Below are 22,155 nucleotides of genomic sequence, written 5' to 3'. Positions count from 1 at the left end.
AACTCCCTACAGCCGGCAGACATTACATTCCATGGCAACTTTCTACTTTACACCCACACATACATCCACTACGCTAAAAGCATATGCCCGTTTATTCGGGTTTTTTTTTTGGGGGGGGACAACGGTTTCAGTGCATAAGCTTTTTTGTTTCACTATTGTGTCTGATTTTGATGGGCACCGAAAGTGGTGCTGGTGCTTTCTAGTGCTTTCAGCGTTGCACAAAGCACGAGCAGAAGTTAAAAGTGAAAAACTTTAAGCGTGAATAGGGAACATTTCCGACGACTTCCATCCAAACCACAGTAGCTTCGGACGTATAATTTTCCGATTCTATTACAAGTTCTTTTATCGACAATGACGAATCGTGTATTTTTCAAAAGCGTATTTAAAGTACAAGAAATTGTTCTTTTTTTATCAAAAAGAGAAAATTGAAAAAGCTTTGTTTACCCGTATATATATATTAACAAAATCCCATGCAATTAAATACTAAATATTTTGTAAAATCATTTTAGTTTCCCACGTATAAAATTTCAATGTATAAACTTCATCACTATCCGGTAAGATGTACACGGTTCCCTTGTCGTCGAGCACCTATAAAAACCCAAATATACGAAATAGAAAGTAAATCAAAAATCAAAAAAGATGCACAGTATTTACTTGTGTCTTCTCAACGAAATTCTTTTCAGGTCAACTTGCTTCATATAAAATCAAGCCGCTACATATTTGTAAAATTGAATAACATTTATTGTTTATAAACACACTTCATTTAATATGGTTTTGCTTTTATGTTTCTTTCTCCCCTTGGAACAGACATGTAGAAATCATTCAATTCCTTAAAAAATCCGAATGTTCAACAAGAAATGGACACAGATCACTGTTGGATTAAGTAGTATAGCAATCTTCCTCCTCAGTCATTTCATTTGAATTAGAAATTAATTATTTAAAATATCGTTAAAACTTTCGACACGACACGACCCGCGTGGCTGATGAGCCGTAATGTAATATATTCTTTACTATACAGCATCTATTTACGCTCTATATTTCACATCCCTTACGCAAACTGAAAGCGAAACTTTACATGCAATCCTCCGGCGAACGTCTCCTACACTTCTACCATAACCACCGACCAAACACCTCAGTTGAAATACCCTCCCGGAGCGGAAATACACTATCAGGAAAAGTTCCTGCCTAGTCTTAGCTTGTATAATTTAATTATTTCTCTATCTCCACGCTCAAGAGCCCTCGGATAAGAGGATGAGATGCTCATCGAATATTAGCATCGTAAAGACGCCATTTTTCCAAACAGGGATCAACGATGTCGAGCCGGGGTTGGAAACGCTCCATTCGCACAGGACCGAATTAAACCGAAAGAAGCGATCAACGTCTGTAAAGGGCGTTAGGTAGCAATGATGAACTTGAACTTTCCAAAACCACCTGATTCTTGAGAGCTTTCTCACCTTTAGCACAACATTCTAAAGTGGATGAATGAGTGTTTTGCTTCTGGCATTAGTAATTAGCCGTAGCGATAGTTCTGTATCAGAATCCAAAATAATGATGAATTATTTACAAACGAGTTCAATTCAACGGTATTTTGTTATAAAAGAGTGTTTATATAATTTAAAACACTTTTAAGGCATTTCTTCCATAAAATCTACAAAGTACTGGGCGACTCCATTATCCCAATTGTATCGAATAATTTATTATATTACTAATTGTGACATACTTATGTTCCACGCTATTCAAAGTGTAATTTATAATATATCAAAATTATTATTATTGCACAAATAAAAATTGATATATTTTTAACGAGATCCACGGAATTCGTTTCACAACACCCCAGCTGCTATATGCACCGGGCAAACGAGACCATCACGGTTTGTTAAAAATAGTACGACATAAAAATAGTACAAATGCCATCCCGAGTCAGTCGCTGAGCCCGCTTTTAAGCTAGAACGTCATTCTGCATCAATGATGCGCTTTGGCCGGTTTGTCCACAAAATGTAATCCAAAGCGAAAACAACGGCACGGGAGTGAAAATCCATAAAACCAACAAACGATGGTCAGAAAAAGAAACCAACACCTCCGCCCCCGAGCAGAGAGAAATGAAAACAGGCAGGCCACAGCACGGTCGCACCGAGCAGCCTAACTACATTCATTTTTTTTGCCTGTCTTCCTTATTCATGCTTTTACCCGGACTGTCGTTAGTATAAATGGACACCGGTACCGGGGTTTGTGTGCATAAAATGAACAGAAAGCACAACTGACATAGAAAAAAAGAAGAAGAAAAAAACAGAAATGAACACCACAGATTACGGCGTACGTTCCGATGCAGGAGGCGTACCAGCAAGCCTGACACTATGCTGACACTTCACTGTCAGATGACGGAAATGCTTCGTGCAACACCAGGTCCGTTGCCACTATGCAACCAAAACATCCTAGCTTAAGAGCCGAAGCTTGACGGGTGATGTTGATTGAACGATTGCAAGATGGCGTGCTACTTTCCCACTTTTCCGTTGCCACATGCCCGACTTCTTGACCAATACGCTCCACACGCTACACGGTTTTGAAGTGTGTGGAATCGACCAGTCCAGCAAACGGATGCCCAATCACATATGTAAATAAAAGATGCGTTTCCTTACTACAACGGGAAACCATTTCCAGTCCGGGTGCTTCAGCCTATGAGCAGAGTATCAATAAAACTCATCGGACGATAAATCCTGTCGAGATGTTTAATCATTTCCTCCATTGAGTGTGCCTTCAAGATGCGAGTTTTGTAATTCTCAATTCAGGACATACAAAGCCACACACACACACATACTGATCAATGCTGGCTCCTGCTGTTATACTTCAGTTGCTGCTTCAGTTCCTATTTCAGATCTCATTATAAGTCGTCCCAATTTTTGCTCCCTAGATTTACGTTCCTTCGTCCACTTGCGGCACTTGACGATGTATCCTGCTGGAAGATTTAACGATGTTGCGCTGCTGGCGCGAACCCAGCATGAAAGGCCTCCCTTCCAAGGTGGGATACTCGTTTCTACACGCTTTACGTTTCACTTGCAAAGTGTACCGTTGTTTGGTGCAAAAATAAACCACCACACACAAACACACACAGCGCAGCATGCATAAGCTAAAAGAAAGAAAAAAAAACACAACAACAACAGAAATCGATGCCGACTTCGATGGCACATAAATCAATACAGAGAAACAATGATAACACAAAACAAACAGAAACCTACGAAAACCCGATGGTTGCTTGATTTGGAAATTTCAACCCAACAGAGAAAGTGTGAGAGATGTTCGATTGATTTCAGAGCTTTCACGAAAAAAAAGGTTTTTGTGGGGTTTCAATGAGCACGAACGAGAGAAAAAAAAAAACATCGCAACCCCATTCATCGCCGATATTTGATACGGTACACAAGCAGCATCCCCAACAACCAGAACCATGCTTTTGTAGTTCGTGCAGTTGTATTCGTATCGTTTCGAAGCACGAGCTTAAAATGAAAAATAGCGGACTTTCGATCAGTATAAATCGAATCCTTTTTATTTATTTTTTTGGCGGGAAAACCTTCAGATCTTTCCCAGCAACCAGCATTACACGCTTGCAGAAATTCAACCCACGATTCTTTTATTTTCTGCATCTTTCTTTTTTTTTGGAACACAAAATATAAGCTTTTCTTCTTTCGTGTTTCGTGTGTTTTGTGGGATTTGTTTGTTTGCATCAAAAAAAAAACCTGCTGAACCTGGGATACGCTTCGTTGCTTGGTGGTAAAGGTGGAAATTTGTTGTCGAATCGTTTTCTTCTTTCCAATCTAACCTCCATTTCAAAGAAAAACGTTCCGGCATCAGGGGGTGATATGCTCTATTTTTATCGCCGACACTTGCAATCAGTGAAGTATCACGAAATGTGTCGAAATATGTGTCCGATTTTGATACTGACAAGATTGCCCATGTCAGTGGTTTAGTAATTTTGCTTTCATTTTTGTGTTTCTTTTAGATATATTTCCAGGAATTTGGTAGAATAAGGCAAAATGGAAGATTTTGCTTTTAGGAATCTAAAATTACTATCAGATGAATGAAATCGTGTGTTCAAATATAAAAATAAAGTTCAAATTATAAATTAAGTTTAAAATAAGTTTATGACGGTGCGTGAAGCGTTTCTCTAGAAAGGCGCAGGACACGGCGAATATAGATTAATAAATCTTTGACTCGTGATACTGACGGATTTTTTTTATGTAGCTTATGCGATCAATCGAATGTTGTTTTATTTTCTTATTAATTTTAGACTTTTCGTGTTAAAAAGGATTAAAAAATTTTAAGCGATACTTTAACTTAAATTCGTGATAGCAAACTTAAGTACGCAAAAGTCATAAAAGAGTAATATTTTTTCAGGACAAACGAACACTCTCTCACCATATCTTCTTTTATTTATTATTAACATCATTTACACTTATTTACCACTCCAAAAAAATAAACCAACAGCGCCATGACAATTGTCTTCGCTATCACGCATAACGGCCGCACACTAACAGTGCAAAAGAAACACATTCAACCCTGAAGTCAAGCTATACCGACAGCTGAATGACCATTTTGGTATGGCTTTAGGAAAGGCGCACCTTTGGTCCTGCCCCGTTTGGTTCCCGCGCGGCAAATGCCACCACCACCACTAGCGCGTGATTAATGATGATGAGAACGATGATGGTCCCGGTGTTAAATGGACTCGGTTTGCGCATTTCCTGTGCAGCTAGAACTAGCATCAGACTTTATGGAGCACCGGCACACTCAAGTAGTAGTAGTTTCCATCGGGTGGCACTCAAACGAAATGATTGGGAGGAGAGAAAGAGAAAAACGTTACAAGTAAGAGCAGCAAACAAAAAACGAGCGATGAGTGGCCGTCCGTTTGAGGCATTGAACTGACCTTAATTTTTTCCGGTTTCTTTTCACTCCCCCCTTCAGTGAAGCGACTAGGAAAATGTCCGTTTTTTCACATGCCACTAATACGGCCATGCACACACACACAAAAGACAGACATACACACACTCAAATACTTTCACTACACTTAATCTTGTTATGTCCATTTGTGTCCATCCTTTGGCTACCCAGACGGCGTCACATCAATTACGATTTCACTTATTTTCCAGTGTGCCAACACCATGACATCCTTCCTGAAGGTGAGAAAGTAAACCATATCTAGTAGCCTGGTTTGTACACCACCGGCCATCTAGTGCTGCCATCTAGTGAGAAACCAACTGGGGCAAAAAATATGTTTAATGTGATTAAAATGAAACACTTTCCCTTCAGGGTGGCTATAGCAATCCGGGCAAACGGCAATGGTTTGTGGTGTATTATCGTCATCCTCAGTATCATCCCATGCGGAGAGTACCACCCTAGAACTAGAATGTCCCATTCCTGCTCACGTACTAGCGAAGTGTATGTAGACAGTTCAACAGTATTGGGGAGGGAAGGAAGCCATGATAGAAAAGATGGCAGGCACCACCGTGAACGATTTACTTTCCGTCAAGCATTAAGATGGAAAATTTGCCCGGTGCCCCAGATTGGATCACGGACCTTGAACATGATTTATTACACCTCGGACATCAGTGGTTTTGCCATAGCGCTCTCAGATGAATGGCAAAGTGGAATGGAAATGAAAATTGATTTTTAGCGGTCATCTTGCGGCGTTACGTTCGCAAAACAAGCGAACTAAACACGATTTATTAAAGGAAAAGGTCATTATATTCCTTTCCTTTTAAAAGAGCGTGTTTTTTATTTTCCTTTTTTTGCAAATGTAGGCAAATTAACGAAGCATAATAAATACCAATACAATACCAAAAATTTTATAAATGAGCAGCAGCAAATGTGTCATTAGTTAATTCAACAATCTAATAATTTCTTATCTGCTTACAGTAATTTGCGAGCTTTTGACATTCTGGATGCTTTTTAACCATGTGTTGGATTATCCGTGTAGCTCAAAAATGACAGTTCTAAATACGATTTGACATACAGTGGAGCGCCGATTATCCGGGGACCTTTTATCCGTCTGTCCCATTATCCGTGCAGCTCGGAAATGATAGTTCCGAAGGAGAATTGACATATGAAATGCAAAACCGATGATGGCAAGAAATAAAAGCTTCAATAGAAAATGATACAATTGGCTCAAGTTTGACCAAATAGAACAGATTTATTTGACAAGTTTTACCATCTAGCATCTAGTTAACATCTAGCGTTAGAAAATAGTCCAGCCATTACACACTAAACAATAATATTTATCAATAAAAAGAGATGTGCCTATTATCCGGGGTATTCGCTTATCCGACAAGGGCTGAGTCCAGATGAGCACGGATAATCGGCGCTACGTATTCGGTGCAAAATTGATAACGTTGCAAAACCAAAATTTGCTCAAGTTTAACCAAAATTAATAGATTAATATTAATATTAATTAATAGACAACAAGAAACCATTAAAAATAATTTTTAAAAATTATTAAACAACACCAATCATACATTAAACACCAATACTTAACAATAAAACTAAACGTGCCTATTATCCGTGTTATTCACTTATCCGGCTAGTGCTAACTACCGATGAGCACAGATAATCGGCGTTCCACTGTACGTTGAATGCTTGTTTGGACTTTCCTTCATTTATTATCTTAAAACCACATCCCGTTGTCGTGTATCGATGGTTTAGGTAAAATAAAATTAATACCAAAAATTCAATTATTATACCACACTGTCAGTCTAAACACCTAGCAAAAGCAAATAAAAGCTTTCTAAAGCAAATGAAATGTTTCATGAATTAATTATCCACACTGCTGTGCTTTACAAAAGGCGCCCACCAAACGTCGGTGGTCTCTTTGATTGTTTCGCTTTCGCACTTATTTCCAACCAGTCCGGATACTGATTGCAATGAGCCTTACGACAAAAGTTCTATCAAAACCCATCACCGTTACAGTGGCGAATAATATTACCACGCCTGGTATTGTAGTACCGAGCCTCGGGTTCTTTTTCACCCTCCTTTTGCAATTTCAACGCTTCCGAAAAACCATCAGACGAATAGAATGTAAGATGACCAACAAAGAAAAACACGTCTTGCCTCATTCTGACATTCCCCTGGGGAAGAAATATTCGTAACACGCTCCATCCCGTTTCGATTTGTTCAATCACCTTGGTACAGCAAATTGGAAAACGCTACCCCTTAGTACACGGGAGCTTTCAAACAACCATGCGTCTCCATGCGGCTGGTTTGGACCAAAGCGAATCGAACGACAGTGGCTGCCGTTACGTTTTTTTTCTTTTCTGGTTTCGTTCACTTTCTTTCATATTGTATTGTACAGTTGGTTCCAATTTCACCAAGGAGGTTTTTTTGCTGTTGCGATCACTGATCCAAGAGCTTGTTCGTTCGTTGTGATCCATCCACAAAAAACATGGAAACAATTCTTCTGGTACACACGGTTGCGGTGTAACGAAGAAATCGAGTGGAGGACAAAAAAAAAACTCGCCAATGCGATTGAGTTTCTTACCTTCCAACGATTAGACGCAAGGTTTAGAAAGGGACAAAGAAAGGTAGAAAACGAAAAACAACCCCCGGAACGAAGGCGAAGCGTTTTCGAAGAACGTAAGACGGCCATTGCTCTTTTTTGGTGTCAGGTCATTATTTTTCGTTGTTCGGCAAACGCTATCGCACACATAAAGTTCACTCTTTGTCCAGGTGAAAAGATGATTTGTTGAGCTGAACGTTCGGTGGACAGATTTTTGGACAAGTTTTATAGCCTCCGTCAGCCAAGCTGTCGATGTAACTAACAACACACCACCCAGCCAAAAGCAGACTATCGTTTATTTGACCCATCGACGGACGGGAAAATCTTTCGAGAAAACTTACTTCCAGAACTTCAATCCGTTTCCGTTTTTTGAGCAGCATTATGCAGGGAAAGCTTGACTTTTTTGCTGAGCACAAAAATCATTACTTTGTTGCTATCTATGTCGAAGTAAATAATAATTCTTCGAAGAAAAAGACGTTGAAACTGTAGTTAAATTTTATACCATTTATACCATTTTAGCAGATAAAAAAAATGATGCTGAAGCTGCTACAGTGCTGCTTTTCAACATAAGCTTTTGGAGAACTAAATTATATTTTCTAGAAATAAAAGGTTTTATCACGAAACAGATGGTACTATCCATTTTACATAAATACTTAAATTGAACTTGAACTTACTTCAGCTACAAATTATTGCATTTTACAAGCAAAAATCTGTGTACAGAAATTCTTAAAATTAAATCCCAATATATCAAACAACGCACAATCTGTTGCCAAAGCGATATTCGCCGTACGAATCAATCAGATACTCAATCCGCTATTTAATTTCGTTGCAATTAATAACATTTGTATGTACATACCATCGAGTGTCACATCGAGTTTTGTATTGCAAGTCGACCAATAGCCAACCCATGTTTGATGCGGTTTACTGAAGCGAATGTCTATGTAGCACAATATTTCAACTGTCCAATATCAATGACAGTCCGCAATGCTTTCCGCATTAAATTGATATGCCTCGATTCGATCACACTTGGAAATACGAGCAGCTTGGCATACGTGTCCGACTACCTTTCTCCCTTCCACCTACCAAACGCCAGAAAGGTAAATGATGCTTAATTTGCGCAAATTATCATCATCATCATGAACATCTGATCCTTCTCCTTCTCCACCACCGCTTACAGTCGCATCAATTATTGCTTGGTTTCGATGGCGATAACCAGTGTCGAAAATAAAATCGGCATCCACTGTACGGATGCCCAGAATGGATAATTTATTGACCACAATCAATTCCATATTCGATCGTCGCTTCCAAAACAAAAAATAAATAAAGTGAAATTTTTTAAAACTTAAAACCAAAGCGAAGAATTTTTTTTTTATCTTGTTTTCTTTCTGCCCCTTGAAACGCACCCAACGAAAATGCCATGTCGTGCACCACAGTAATTAAGCAAACCAGGTGAAAGAATCTAGAATCAACACAGCCACGAACCAACGCAAGGAAAAAAACCGAGACTTTATTTTAATGTAAGCAAAGGTTTCGCTCTTCGGCGAAAGAAGAGCAAAAAAAACAGACGAATAAGCAAATCCCTTTTTCCGACCCCGGTACGCACCGGAAAAATACGGAATTGAAACAAAAACATCAACCGATTCCTTTCCCACCGCCATCTCTCACAATCCGCCATTGTAACACTCCTTGCGAAAACTTGGAATGTTTATTTGTTGGTTGGTAGGTTTCGGTTTGTTTGTTTCTTTTGTTTGTTTACGTTCGCTCATTCCACTCATGATGACGTGTGCGCAAAGCAAATGCTAATGGGAACTCAACCCCATACACCCAATGCCAATGTCACAAGAAACTTCAACTGCCCCGCGGGTGGGGTGGTGGATGGGTGGGGGGATGATATTTTCCTAACCGCATTCTAACTTGTGCTGGAAATATTTTCATGTGGAGCGAAAAAAAATGGTTGATTTCGCATAGAATACGGCGTTATTTACTTTACATTTGCCGACAAGAATGCGATACGAACACAAACCATTCGACTCGGATACAGGAATATCGCGCGATTGATAATCGATCCTTTTGGGGGCGGGGAGGACGCTTCGGTTTCGCGGTTCCGGATGTCCCTAAACCATACACCCTCTGTCGGATGTGATTTGAACGTGCCACACATTTTGCGCTAATGGATTATGAGAAATTCAACGTAAAAAGTCGCATTCTAAACAATTCCATATTTATGTTGAATTAGGAGATTTTTCTCTCCGAATGCCTTACAAGGTACGGTAGCTATTTGTAACGAACGGGAAATGGTAGAAAATTCAATCATTTACGAACGATTTTCTGTGTGAAAATAAAATCATAGTTTACCTTGTTTGCCAAAAAAAATGTGAATCTTGACCCAAAAAGAGTGAAGAATTATTGTGGCAAGTGGCCCAAGCTTTTAGTTTTTTTTTCTTCAAGCAGGGAAATTTTTCAGAGCTGGGATCATCAATTATATACAGAAAATAGCACTGCAATATTCCATGTGATATTTTACAAAAAAGATATAAATTTTAAACACCAACCTAATGTGTGTTGGGACATTCTGCACTTAATAAAAATTTACACAAATAAACTGTAAATTCACAAACGTTGAATTTTTCACTCAAAGAAAATCATTTCCATTACCCTTCGGAGCAAAAACCATCGCCTAATCCCAACCGTGTACTTTGGTTCAATGTTTTAAAAAAGACTCGTGGGGCCCATTCTCCCTTTTCACAGACAAGCTAACATCGATTGCATTGACAAGCCAAACACAAAAAAATAGAAATGAAACAGCAAAAAAAAGCATTAAGAAAATGACATTGCAAACAGAAAAAGCAGAAAAAACATTGGTTTTGTGTGAAAACTCCAGTGGCAACAAGTACACCGCCATGTGGCCCTTTTCTATTCGACGAAAGTGCGAACCGGAGGTGTCAGCTGGCTGCTCGAAGGGCTGATAGCGCATACTTCAAGTACTGCGCAACCGTACCGTAGGCCAACAAAACACCGCTGGAAGCGACGGTGCAGAGGAGCCATAAAATGTCTGATAAGCTTCGTCGATTGGTTTTGCTGCGTCCCCTTCAAACGGTGCACGGGGTGCAATGAATAATAGAATCTTCGCGGCAAGGTACAACGATGTACAGCGACCGTTGACTGATTGAAAATGGGAGGAACGAACGAAACCGTTCCGCTGTCTTGCAAAGTTAAGAAAACGATCAGGATGCTGCATTTGAAACGGTTTGTCCCAGAAGGGAGTAAGAAAGATGACTAAAAACTTTCAACCTGAAGTTACGTTTTGAGACAAAAAGGTGACGTTGGAGCACCACCGATTTGAGAAAGATGGTTTGTCATAACATTCACCTTTCAGCCATAACCCAATTTGATATCGCTCACTCACAGACGGATTCGGGAAAATGGCACGACACAGTTTTATTATTCCCATAAGATGATGTTTCATCTAAAAACCGGGGGACACTCCCACTTGCAGTACATCATCTTAGCCCATAAAATTCGGTTACAATGTTACACAATCGAAGCTCACCCGATTAAAATGTTTGGAGTCCTTTGGTGATGATCGTACGGCGGTAGACCCAGGCGGGAATTTGTTTATCGTATGATTTTTCCAACACCGTCCTCCGTCCGGTAGAAACAGCGGAAGCACACCGTTGGGAACCACACACGTCGAGACACAATTATCCCAAAACACTTTAAGGGTTAAACTTTCTTCCTTTTTTGTTATTTTATTCTTTATTGTAAACACAGTACACTACGCGACACTGACACTGTTCCAACGAGGCAAAGGTCGTTTGCAGTGTATTATTGCTGCCTTAAAAATGCTTTCTACTGTTGTTAACCGTACAACATTGGCAGCAGTAACACTCGATGCGATGGGAAAAGGGTACGAAAAAGTCCATTCATTTCATGTGCCACACATGTGACGCAGTACTACGAAGGATTATCTGCTTTTCCAGTGGCAACTTGTTGGATGTGCCCGTTTGTGTGTGCTGCTCGGTTCCATACTGGTGGAGCTTCCCTTTTTCCCCTAGCGATTTTCCTTCGTGACGAAGGCACAAGAAGTATGTTGCGGAATTACTTAAAACTTGCTTTGTTTTATTATTCACTTTTTTAATCTCTTAACGATTTATTTTATTTTTCCTTAACACCTCTCTCACACACACACACACTTAGATTTTTTTTATATCTTCTCCATTTTACTGTTTGGCACTTTTTCTAATTGTTTCATTACATCTCATTTTTACCTTTTTCACTTTGAAACACTTTTACACCGAACATTTTACACTTTATTAAATGTTTTATTTTTTTATCATATTTCATACATTGTTATCACTATCTTTCACTGTTTTTTCTTCAGTTTACACATTTTTTTCACACATTTGCAATTCTTAGAATAAAGTTTCAGCAAGCTATAAAAAAACGATAGAATGGGTAAAATGTATACACGATTCACATGAATTATAGCGAAGCTGACAAAATTCGTCAACACAACACAAACAATTACAAAAAGCAAAAAAAAACCTTAGCCTTGTAACGCGTTGTGTATGCTGCACACAACATAAGCCACCGAACGACGACTCGTTTTCGTTTAAAACCTTACCGACCGAGTGTGTTTGCTCATTCCACAATGAAAAGGCAACCAAATGACAATCTTCTCAATTGATTCTAATCAACGAAAACCAGCATCAAAAAGATGTCTTTTAAATGGGGTACTTAGAGAGCATGGCGCACAACGGCGAATGGCGAAATGCTAAAGATCTTCTTTTTTCCACTGTGCCACTATCTATGGTACGTCCAGCCAAAATGTCTTTGAAAGAACATACGCATGTACCGTGCGCACACGGTAAGCTATTAAAACAAGAATTAAATGAAAAATGTTAAACCCGAAACAATGGCTCCCCGGGGTCTTAAGTAGTGCGTTCACTACTTTCTTGATACATGTGGCCACTGTCTTTCTTCTCATGACTAACATGAAGGTAAAGACATTTGAAAAGTACCGAACAAAATGTTATCCGATTACACCGCTTGAGAAAGACACTCACTAACTCAAGAGTCTCCACTCCATAACTGGCTGCGGAGCACACTGAGGCACGTTTATTTTTGTTTTTTTTTTGTTTTGTTTTGTAAGATTCGTCCACCGTTTATATCTATCGAGTGTTTGTGTCTGTGTATGTTTGGCTGCACGAATGGTTAGTTCTTTCCGGTTGGCGACTCACGCTGGACGCACCCCGCGGTGCTACACAATTTATTTGTTGTCCACTTAAGCCAAATAATCAGATCAATCATGGGTTCTTTGCTTTCCGTTGCGTTTTGAAGACCTGTGCTTCAAAAAACAAGCAGGCATGCTTGTAGTGTAACTGGGTGATGATCATTTCAGCTTCAAGCTGTGAGCTCACCCATTCAAGCGACAAAAAAGCGACAAACCCGTGCAGTTGTGTTGTGACCTGAATACATGTTTCCTACGCTAACTGTAATGTATTCGAGCAGCAGCCATAAATAGTTTGCTATAAAATCTCAGAACTGTTTTAATTTCATTCTGTTCACCTGGCAAACAACAGACAACATCCTTCCGGGGACAACACAGGAAGCGGTTTCAACGGTTGACCCACGTCCTGTGTGGCACCGTTTCGAGTGTTCTCCTTGACTAGTCGCAACCATCAGGAAAAGAGGAGTGTGACGCCAGTTATGGCAACCCCGTACTAACAACCGAGGTATACACAGGGGTTAAAGCGACATTCACACATATGCAATATACCCCGCAGATACATCCGACCGACGGGATCAAAACAATGAAAAAGTTCTTCGCAAGCGTGCAAACTACCGAACGACAGGAATGCACTGTTATACAGCGGAACAACTTCCGGTGGATGCCACTTCCGGAAATCCGCCATCACGAAATGGTATCACACTAAACCACCAGACCAAGTTAGCACAACCCCCTTTCTTAACGCATGAACACTAGCCTTCCAGCCCCGAAAGCAACCCAAGGTCGTCACACTAGCCAGTGATCTACATCCTAATGCGTGAAAGTCGCCTTTATCTGTAAGGGTTTTCATACAGGAATTTTCTCTTCCTTTAACTCCCCCTTAACCCTCCACAAATCACACACACACACGCACGAAGTTAATCACACATACACGTATGAGGTTACGTTCTAGATGATAAGCAGCTCACCACACGAACAAAAAAGAAAACTTCTCGCGGTGCGGAAGCGTGAAAAAATGCGTTCACGGATTTACGATCTACTGCAACGTTAACCAGCGTTGTTCGGAAGCGACTGGATGGAAGCGACTGCTGCCGGAGTACGCGCGTACGACGTGCAGTTTTGCGCTGCCGAAGAGAAACTCTTCGCAAAACCCCGTACAGCGATGTGGGGCCGAGTAGACGCTTCGGGGGAACCCTTGACGTTTCGGCCCGATGACGCGCTCGCCGAAGGGAAACCGATCGATCGAGCAGAGTCCCCGCGTGCGATGTACATGCGCACCAGCGGCAGCATGGTGAAACCCTCAAGTCGCCAAATGGTCGAGAGCGAAGAAGAAAAACAAGCCTCCACACCTGGTATCAATCTACCCCGCCGACTTCACCACAGGTACAGCAGGTGGGTAGAATTGATTCTGGCCCCTCGGTAGAACGTTACCTTACATGCCAAAAAGAGGGCGGAAAAGGAGAGACAATTTTGGTGCACCGCAAAGCACTCCTTCGTGTGCTGATATCCATCCATTCTTCAGACCGCAAGGGTAATTCGATTCGACGAAATACGTACGATGTTTTTCGCTTTGTTTCACCGTGAGTTTATGATTTAAAACATGTACGTAGTTGACCCACCATCTCATATCTTTACTGCATTTCCAAACGTTCGCGTAATGGAGTTTTTGGAAGAAACATTTTCCTATTGCTTCTGTGCATATTTGCTTGAAATCAGTACGATTGAAATCTAGGGTATAATGCTTAGAAGAAAATGGTTATTTTTCATTGGATATGCTACAAGAAAGATTTGTATGTTCGACATGTTCGACCATTGTCGTACAACAAGTCCGACACTTGTTGCACCATAAAATTAAAAAGATAAATAAAAAATAAAAAACCAAGTTTTTGAGTCTTTTCAGTCAAAAAAGGTCTTCTATTACTTTACTAAAAACAAGTTACGTTAGTTAGACTTAACAATTAAGAGACTACTACCACTTTTAACAAACTTGTTCGCGCCTTACACGTAGGCAATTCGCTTAACAAGGATGTATGAAAGATTAATTATAGTAAAATGAATTATAGGATTAAGGCTTAATTGCAAATTAGAGCTAGAAATAAAATTACTCTCAAACAAACTTTCCACGAATGCACACGTAACAATATAGAGAGAGAAATCGTACAAAACTGATCAAAAAAGAATTAGGAAAACAAAATCTATTAGCCGTACGTTGAAAAATAATAAATAAAAAATAAAACAACAGATCCAGCACACACACACAAAATAACTGCAGTGAAAGTAACGCAATTAGTAAAACCCTGCATGACACTACTCTCGCGAACTGATCAAAACGACGAGAAACGAGCCAAAAAAGACTGGGTTTAATTAAATTTACCTACGGCTGCAAAGTGCTCCAAACATTTCACTAATTTGCTATCATGTTACGTCCTGCTAAAAATAACTATTTAAAAAAAAATCCCCGCACCAACAATGTGACATTTGATTTTCCGAATTTTCCTCATTTGCAAAAAACTGTCAAGCAACTGGCCTCCTTCTAGCTTAACTGTAGACAAAACCATCGTTTGCTTCTTATAAAGATTCCACGATGTTGCGAGAATATGAAAAATGATACAATGTATAAGGGCAGAGATAGAGGACAGTTAGAACATTATTACACACGACCGTGTCTGTGGTTTCATGAGGCACAGACAGACGGCGGCGCGCATACATTCCACATCCTTACGAAATCCAACAGGCGGGACACTGTTGTGGCCGGCATTACTGCTGTAATGTTATCGGTTATCCCGAACCGATATAATACCGAAGCATCACGTTTCTTCGGCAGGAGCAAAAAAACCCCCCCGGAAAAATAAATCATATTGCCAAGAAAATGGTTAGGCCCGTTCCGAACCAGGCATGGTCGTTGGCACAGACACTAATGATGATATCGTTGCAAAAAAGGATCATTTCTCTATTTTAACTCACCGTTATTGGTCTCGTTTTAACGCGATGAAATAGCTATTGGTTCAAAAAAAAAGTAGCAAACGAAACGGGAAAACTCCAATAAAACATCGAATGAAAGAATTGTCCAGATGGGTATATAAAGAGGGAAAAAGCAGCAGCTTTTTGCTCAACGAAAGCTTTTGCTTTTTCTCATCGCTTCTATCCCTCACTTCTCTCCCTCCCTCACTCTCCTCTTTCTGGGCTTGATGTCTGCGTTAGAAATCAACCGAAGAAATGTACTTATTTTATTTGTAGATCATTCGATTACAGGATTTGCTCAAGCGACACTGATTACAGTGAGAGCAAACAAGCCGTGATCTAGTCCTTGTTGGATGGGGTAAGATGCAAAAAAAACACAAGAATGATAGAAAGGGATACAATCCTGGTAAATCGGATGGTGAAGAGACAGACGGAAAAACGAAGACAATCTTCGGATTGTTGGAGTGTCATGCTTCCTTCCTTCCTTCCTTCCCTGGTTTCTCCCATTATTTATTTATTTATTTCTTTACCATTTTCATCGCAAACGTCGATGCTTTGCTATTGAGTTTGCAAAGATTTGCGATGCGGTAAGTGGCCAGCGGTTCGAAACTACGGTGGACGAATTATTCGATGGGGTGGGGATTAAGTAAACCAACTTACCGACGCACTCAGCTGCACACAGCTTTCATCCACCAGCTCGAACTCCGGTGCGCTGGTGGAGTTCGTTATCCAAGAAGGCCCTCACGGTTCGGCACCATTCACAGCTTCCGAACATTCAATCGGTTGCCGCTCGTTGCAAAACGGTGCGCTTGGACCAAACAACATGAGCACCAGGTACAGCACGCTACATGTCAGAAACGGACATTGCAAAGGCGCTTTGCTATCCTTTTCCCTTGATTCGATCCGATTCGGTGATTTTACGACCGTAAGGGCCGGTACGAACGGTCGAAAAACCCCCCGGCAGGCCAGGCCTAGGTTATTCGACAATAGCGACGATGTTATTGTTGATTATGATGTTCCCGTCAGGCTGAACAGCGCTGATTGAACCGTTAATACCGGTGCCAAGGGTTTGATGTTTCTGGCGCTGGAAGAAACACACTGTGCGCTCTGTGCCGCGACTGGGCGATCCTGCGAGAGTTTGGTGTAGACGAGACATGCTATAATTTAGTGCCGACTGAATGCGGGCAGGATTTACATCGACACTACCAAGCGATAATGACTGTGTTTCGTGATTTGTAAATCGTACCGACAAAGCAAAAGGGACTGGCGCGAGATGCGAATACGTTTGGTGGTAGAGTCAGCTGAATGAACCTTTTTAGGAAATATAGGATGACGGAAAGTCACTATAAAAAAATTCAAAATTCTTTTTTAAAAATGTCACTTGATTTGCAGAAAATGGTTAAATATTATACCATAATTCATAGCATAAAATATTATAGCTTAATATTATTATAGCATAATGTGATTATTGAATCTTTTAAAAAGAGTCATTCATATAAATCTTCATTGAAGAGTCATTCAAATCAGGGAGCGGGGGCGTAGTGGTGGAGGAGAGGAGGCTAACTAGAAGGTGGAGAGACATTCACTTAAATCATCGGGTTATCCTGATGAATCTCTAAGGATTCATAATTCAATGAGGATTCATGAATCTTCAGAATAGAGATTGAGAGTCATTCATTCAGTTCAAAAAAAAATAAAAAAAACATCCTTCTTATCTAATCATTAACTGAAACACATTGTTTAAGGTTTCACCGAAAAGCCAAACAAATCAAACTAAGGATTTGAAAGGATAACATTACGAACATGATGCAAATGTTGCTAAAACATTCGTGCAACATGCTGCGCTCCAACATTTGCTCCAAAAAACGAAAAAAAACACTCTCGGCCAGCTGCCAAATGTCTATCATTTCCAATCAGCTGTCGGGACGCTAAACCACCCCCCAAGTGTCCTGCATACAATCATCTCAAAGTCACACACAAAACCTATCATCCGATGTTACTGTTGTATTTGCTAAAGTTTCACACGGGGTTTTTCGGATACCAAAACGATACGGAGCAAAAAAAAGCTAGATCCATCCCATCCTAGACAAATGACCGTCTGTCCATGTTGTCAGGTAGCCAAATTTGTCGATTGCGTGACCAGTGAGGGTTTTTTTTCTCTCCTCTGGTACATGTACCACTCTCCTTTATACATGCACATTTCCATTTGTCTTCCCCGGACCCGGTTGAACACGTAAGCGACTTCGACATCGGTGCCATGCGGTGCAGATGACATACCCGGTCAACGGTTTAGATACAATTAATCTGTTTACGAGCGCATAGATAGAAAGCGAGAGAGAGAGAGAGAGAGGGAGAACTCTCGTCTGACAGTGTACTAACAAGCTTAATAATAGATAAATTGATTTTCGAAAGAGATAACTGCTGGCGGCAAAAGTAAATATTAAAGTAGAAAATGTAATTATGTCATTGATTTCTGTATGTTGTTTGGTGACAAATAATTTTGCATTTAATATGGTGTTTTCACAACTCCCAATAGCATATGCATAGAGCAAGATCCGTATAAAATTCGTGGGATAAAAATGAATTGAACATCATGTCTTTGATATAATATTTTTACAATTTTTTTTTAGTACTCCTCTCAGTAATTATCGGGATTTACACCATTAATTAGGACATTCCGCACATTTTTTAAAGATTAAATTCAAAAGTTCTTAAAAAATATTACCTTACTGAATGTGACACGTAAAACATTAAACGATTTCAATAAAAAAAAAATCATCTTCAGGTTCGTAACTTCCACGAATAAAGAACACTTATTTTTATCATACATTTTTTAAGTTATTTCGAGAAAATGATACACCATCAAACGCATCAATCATTTGCACCATCCATTCGAAGAAACAATTTATCAACTTTTAAATATATTTAATTTTGCTGGTTATGATTGTAATCTTAGCTGCGCTGAGTTGCAAAGGCGATTTTTATACAGATAATCACAATTTTATTACATACCGATATGAACCATTGCTCTTGAAGGTAGAAAAGTTTGATTGCTCAGATAGACATCTTAGCATTTAGAAGCAGAAAGCATACAAAGCATGTTGCAGTGCGTTGAATATATATGGGCAACTTACACATAATTTAGATCGCTTTTGATACAACACCAAACAATCAAACACTAGCACATGCTTTATTGTATGATTATACAGAATATCATTATTTTAGTCACGTACATAATGATGAAGCAGAACATTTTTTAAAAACTGTATTATCTTCTATACGGATCAATTATATCGAGCCACGAATTTTAATTTTTAAGTCATTATTGCTCTTTTCAAACTGCATCCATTCTTTACAGGTAATTCAGACTGAACAAGCCCAAATTAGACACATTAGAAAACTGTCAACGAAAGCAATAACGTGCAATAACCACCAAAACATTATGTATTTATGCTGCTGTACTTATGTTACAAGCGCCACTTCAACTTGTTACGTTACCCCTGTAACGCATGATGTCAATTCCATCCTCACGTATCGTGGCACGTGCTTCTCAATACACCTTTATCGACCCCCTTTGCCACACTTTGATGCTAAACCTACCCACCCGCTCAGAAGGGTGTACGCTGGCAAAGCACTAAACAAAGCACCGGCTCGCTCAGGGTCGTGCGGAACAAATAATAATTAAAACCTCACGCAGAATGAAATAAATAAAAGCTGAACGCGATACCAGGCAAGCGCAATGAAGGGCGCATCAAGCAGAAGGAACCCAACCCGCATTAAAACGGTCTGGATTTTGGACCTTGGAAGTGTGTCAGTCGCAGCATAAAGCAAAAGGTTGTTGCTCGTACTTCCTCAATCTGGCTCTATTCCCCAATCATTTGTAAAACTACTATGTTTTGAGCTTTTACAATACAATCCAAGCACGTATTAATGCAGCCATAGCATTGCGCATCAAATTTACCCAAGCATTCAGTCCCCGGGCCAGGAATCATGAGCTCCGAACACTTATGTGCTTGTGATGTTTGCTATTTGCAGCTATTTATTACTAGCCTGAAGCCAACTGTACAAGGTAGGTGTACAGAGAACTGCAAATAGAAGCTATTCCATAGATCGTTACACTCAAAGGGCCAAATCCGGGGTGCAATTCTGGTGTAAAGGGTTCACTTCAAATTAAAGATTGAACATAGTCGATATTGAAAATGGAATGGCCGTATGTTACGCATGCAATTAGAAGAGTTCATTAATTTAAATTTGAAACATTCATGCCGAATCCCTTTCAGCTATTATGCAAGCATAGAAGTAGGAAATTTCGGTAGAAAGAATATTGATTAATAATGAGTCTGCGTTCTCGACACAGTCAAATATACATTAATATCGAAATGAATCAGTTTTCTCACTCTGACAAACACTTCACCAGAAATGCAGTGTCGTGGCGAGTGGATAAAACGTTTACAATATTGGGAATATCTCACGAGGAAAATCTCTCAAAAACTGCAAGCATGGAGTTTGGATATGGAGTTTGCTTAAAAAAGCCACAGCTCTTTTGCTCTTTCTTCATTACATTGCATTACAACATCATTTTCATAATTCCTACGAGCTCATTTATTTTTTTCAGATGACTCCTACGTGTTTTTGTTTTGTTTTTATTGTGTCAAGTTTTTTTTGATTTAGTTAAGTTCTGGTTCTACCATAATGTTAATGTCTGCCGTCATTAAAATATTTAAAATAAGTTTCCGTTCAAAAATTGCAACATTAATTGCCAATTAATGGGGCTACCCGGTAGTGTGATAAATGTCGCCAGCCCACACAGCAGGACTGGAGATCAATTACCATCCAGACCGTCTCCCAGTAGCAAGTAGTGGCTATACTGTTACGTGGTAAAATAAATCTTGATACGGCCTGGCCGTTCTTAAGAAGCAAAAAAAAAACAATTAAATTATTTCTAATTCTTAATTATTAAATCTCTTGTGGGACCGTTCCCCTGTACGGAAGACTAATTTTTCAGAAACGGAAATTTAAGCTGTCAACAAAAGTCAGAATTTTGAGAAACTACATCTCCAGCTATACTACATACAGATAATTATGTAAATTGAAAGCAACAATCTACTCCAGCACCAACTACTCTGTTTTAACATTATTTATTAAATAATTTAACTCTTAAACTTCTGTTCGAAGCGTTTAAAAACTATCCCCCCACCCGAGTGTTGACAGGCTTCATTATCTTTAGGGCAGTTTTGTCGTGAATATTTCATTCTTATGCAAACAATTGGTGCCTCGCAAAGGTAGCTCCCGGCATACATATATGTACGCAAGCACACACGCACACCAACGAATCAATGGCGGAGCATTAAAATTCTGAAACAACAGCCCTTCGACCGTTTGCACGATTTGGTTTTGCATAAATGAAGCTTCCCGTTCCGTGCCGATAATGGTATCGGCTTCACTTTTCACACACAAGGACAAGGGCAACCGGGTTGTCATCGAGGCGTGATACGCTAGTTAGCTCTAATTTCAAAACAACTCCGCCTAACTAGCTTATCAGCTGTAACCAGAATTAACATACAGGTAGAATGATTCCCACGAATAAAACCGGCGAAATCGTACTCACGATTAGAACATGGTGAAACACATGATATCATCATGAAAGAAGTACCAAGTACATAATTATTATTATTAATTTTTACGCACAACTTCCTCATGGAGACGCCTGGTTTTTTTTAGGTTTAAAAAATGTAAACCTGCCTTTAACCTTTCCCAACAAATTACTGAAAACAAAGAACGAAATTGATGGTATGGTAATTATGTTTCTTAACTATACTTTCACACATGACCAATTCAAACGATAACTTACATTAACAACTTCTAGATTGAATACTCCAAAAGAATTATTGAGCAAAGTTTAATTACCCTTTCTAAAATAAATTCAATTCGTTCCTGGTGATTGAATTTTGTGGCAAAGCCCTTAGAATACCGGATCTTCCCGTCCTCACCATAAACCAAAGAACGATGAAATAAAATTCATCAAAACGGGCAAAATGAAGGCATACGAAAAAAAAGAAAACCTTTTACCGTGAAACTTTCCATTCATTGCCCGCCACCCGTCAGCCCAAGTAAGACCACGTACCACAACAACCGCAGCTCCGAAAACCATATTGCTGGCCGCCCTGGCGTTCTCTCGATCGGTCGAGGTCGAAAGATTAAATTTAGAAATCGATTTCCTTCTTTCTTACTTAGGTTTCTCACAAAAGGACCGTCCGCCAGGTGAACGGATGATGTCGATGGTGGGCCGAAGAGGTGGAATGAAAACCCCTCGAAACCGCACCGATGTACCGATACAAGACAATCAATCCTGATCCTACGGAAAACTGTGTGAACGGAGCCAAACCGCAAAGCAACGAAGAAGGAACGGAAATTATGCATAAATCCAGGC

The 22,155-nt window shown here is 39.8% G+C and overlaps 1 protein-coding gene across 13 annotated transcripts in view; it reads right to left on the bottom strand.

Annotated features, from left to right (window-relative positions):
• The window catches only part of LOC125764280 (uncharacterized), a 153,973-nt gene that overhangs the window by 102,588 nt on the left and 29,230 nt on the right, over positions 1-22,155 (bottom strand). For 3 of the 13 annotated variants that reach the window (XM_049428350.1, XM_049428346.1, XM_049428349.1), the window contains exon 3: positions 11,085-11,967. The exons of 3 other annotated variants lie outside the window; for them this stretch is intronic. The gene's annotated coding sequence lies outside the window, so the exon portion shown is untranslated. Of the gene's footprint in view, positions 1-11,084; positions 11,968-12,441; positions 12,526-13,695; positions 14,217-22,155 lie in introns of those variants that run through there. 7 more of the 13 variants (XM_049428344.1, XM_049428358.1, XM_049428345.1 and 4 more) reach the window with 6 other exon arrangements.

This window comes from Anopheles funestus, chromosome 2RL, assembly GCF_943734845.2.
Source record: "Anopheles funestus chromosome 2RL, idAnoFuneDA-416_04, whole genome shotgun sequence".
Classification (NCBI taxonomy): domain Eukaryota; kingdom Metazoa; phylum Arthropoda; class Insecta; order Diptera; family Culicidae; genus Anopheles; species Anopheles funestus.
The sequence above is the reverse complement of the archived record's forward strand: the minus strand, read 5'-3'. Positions and strand labels throughout refer to the sequence as shown.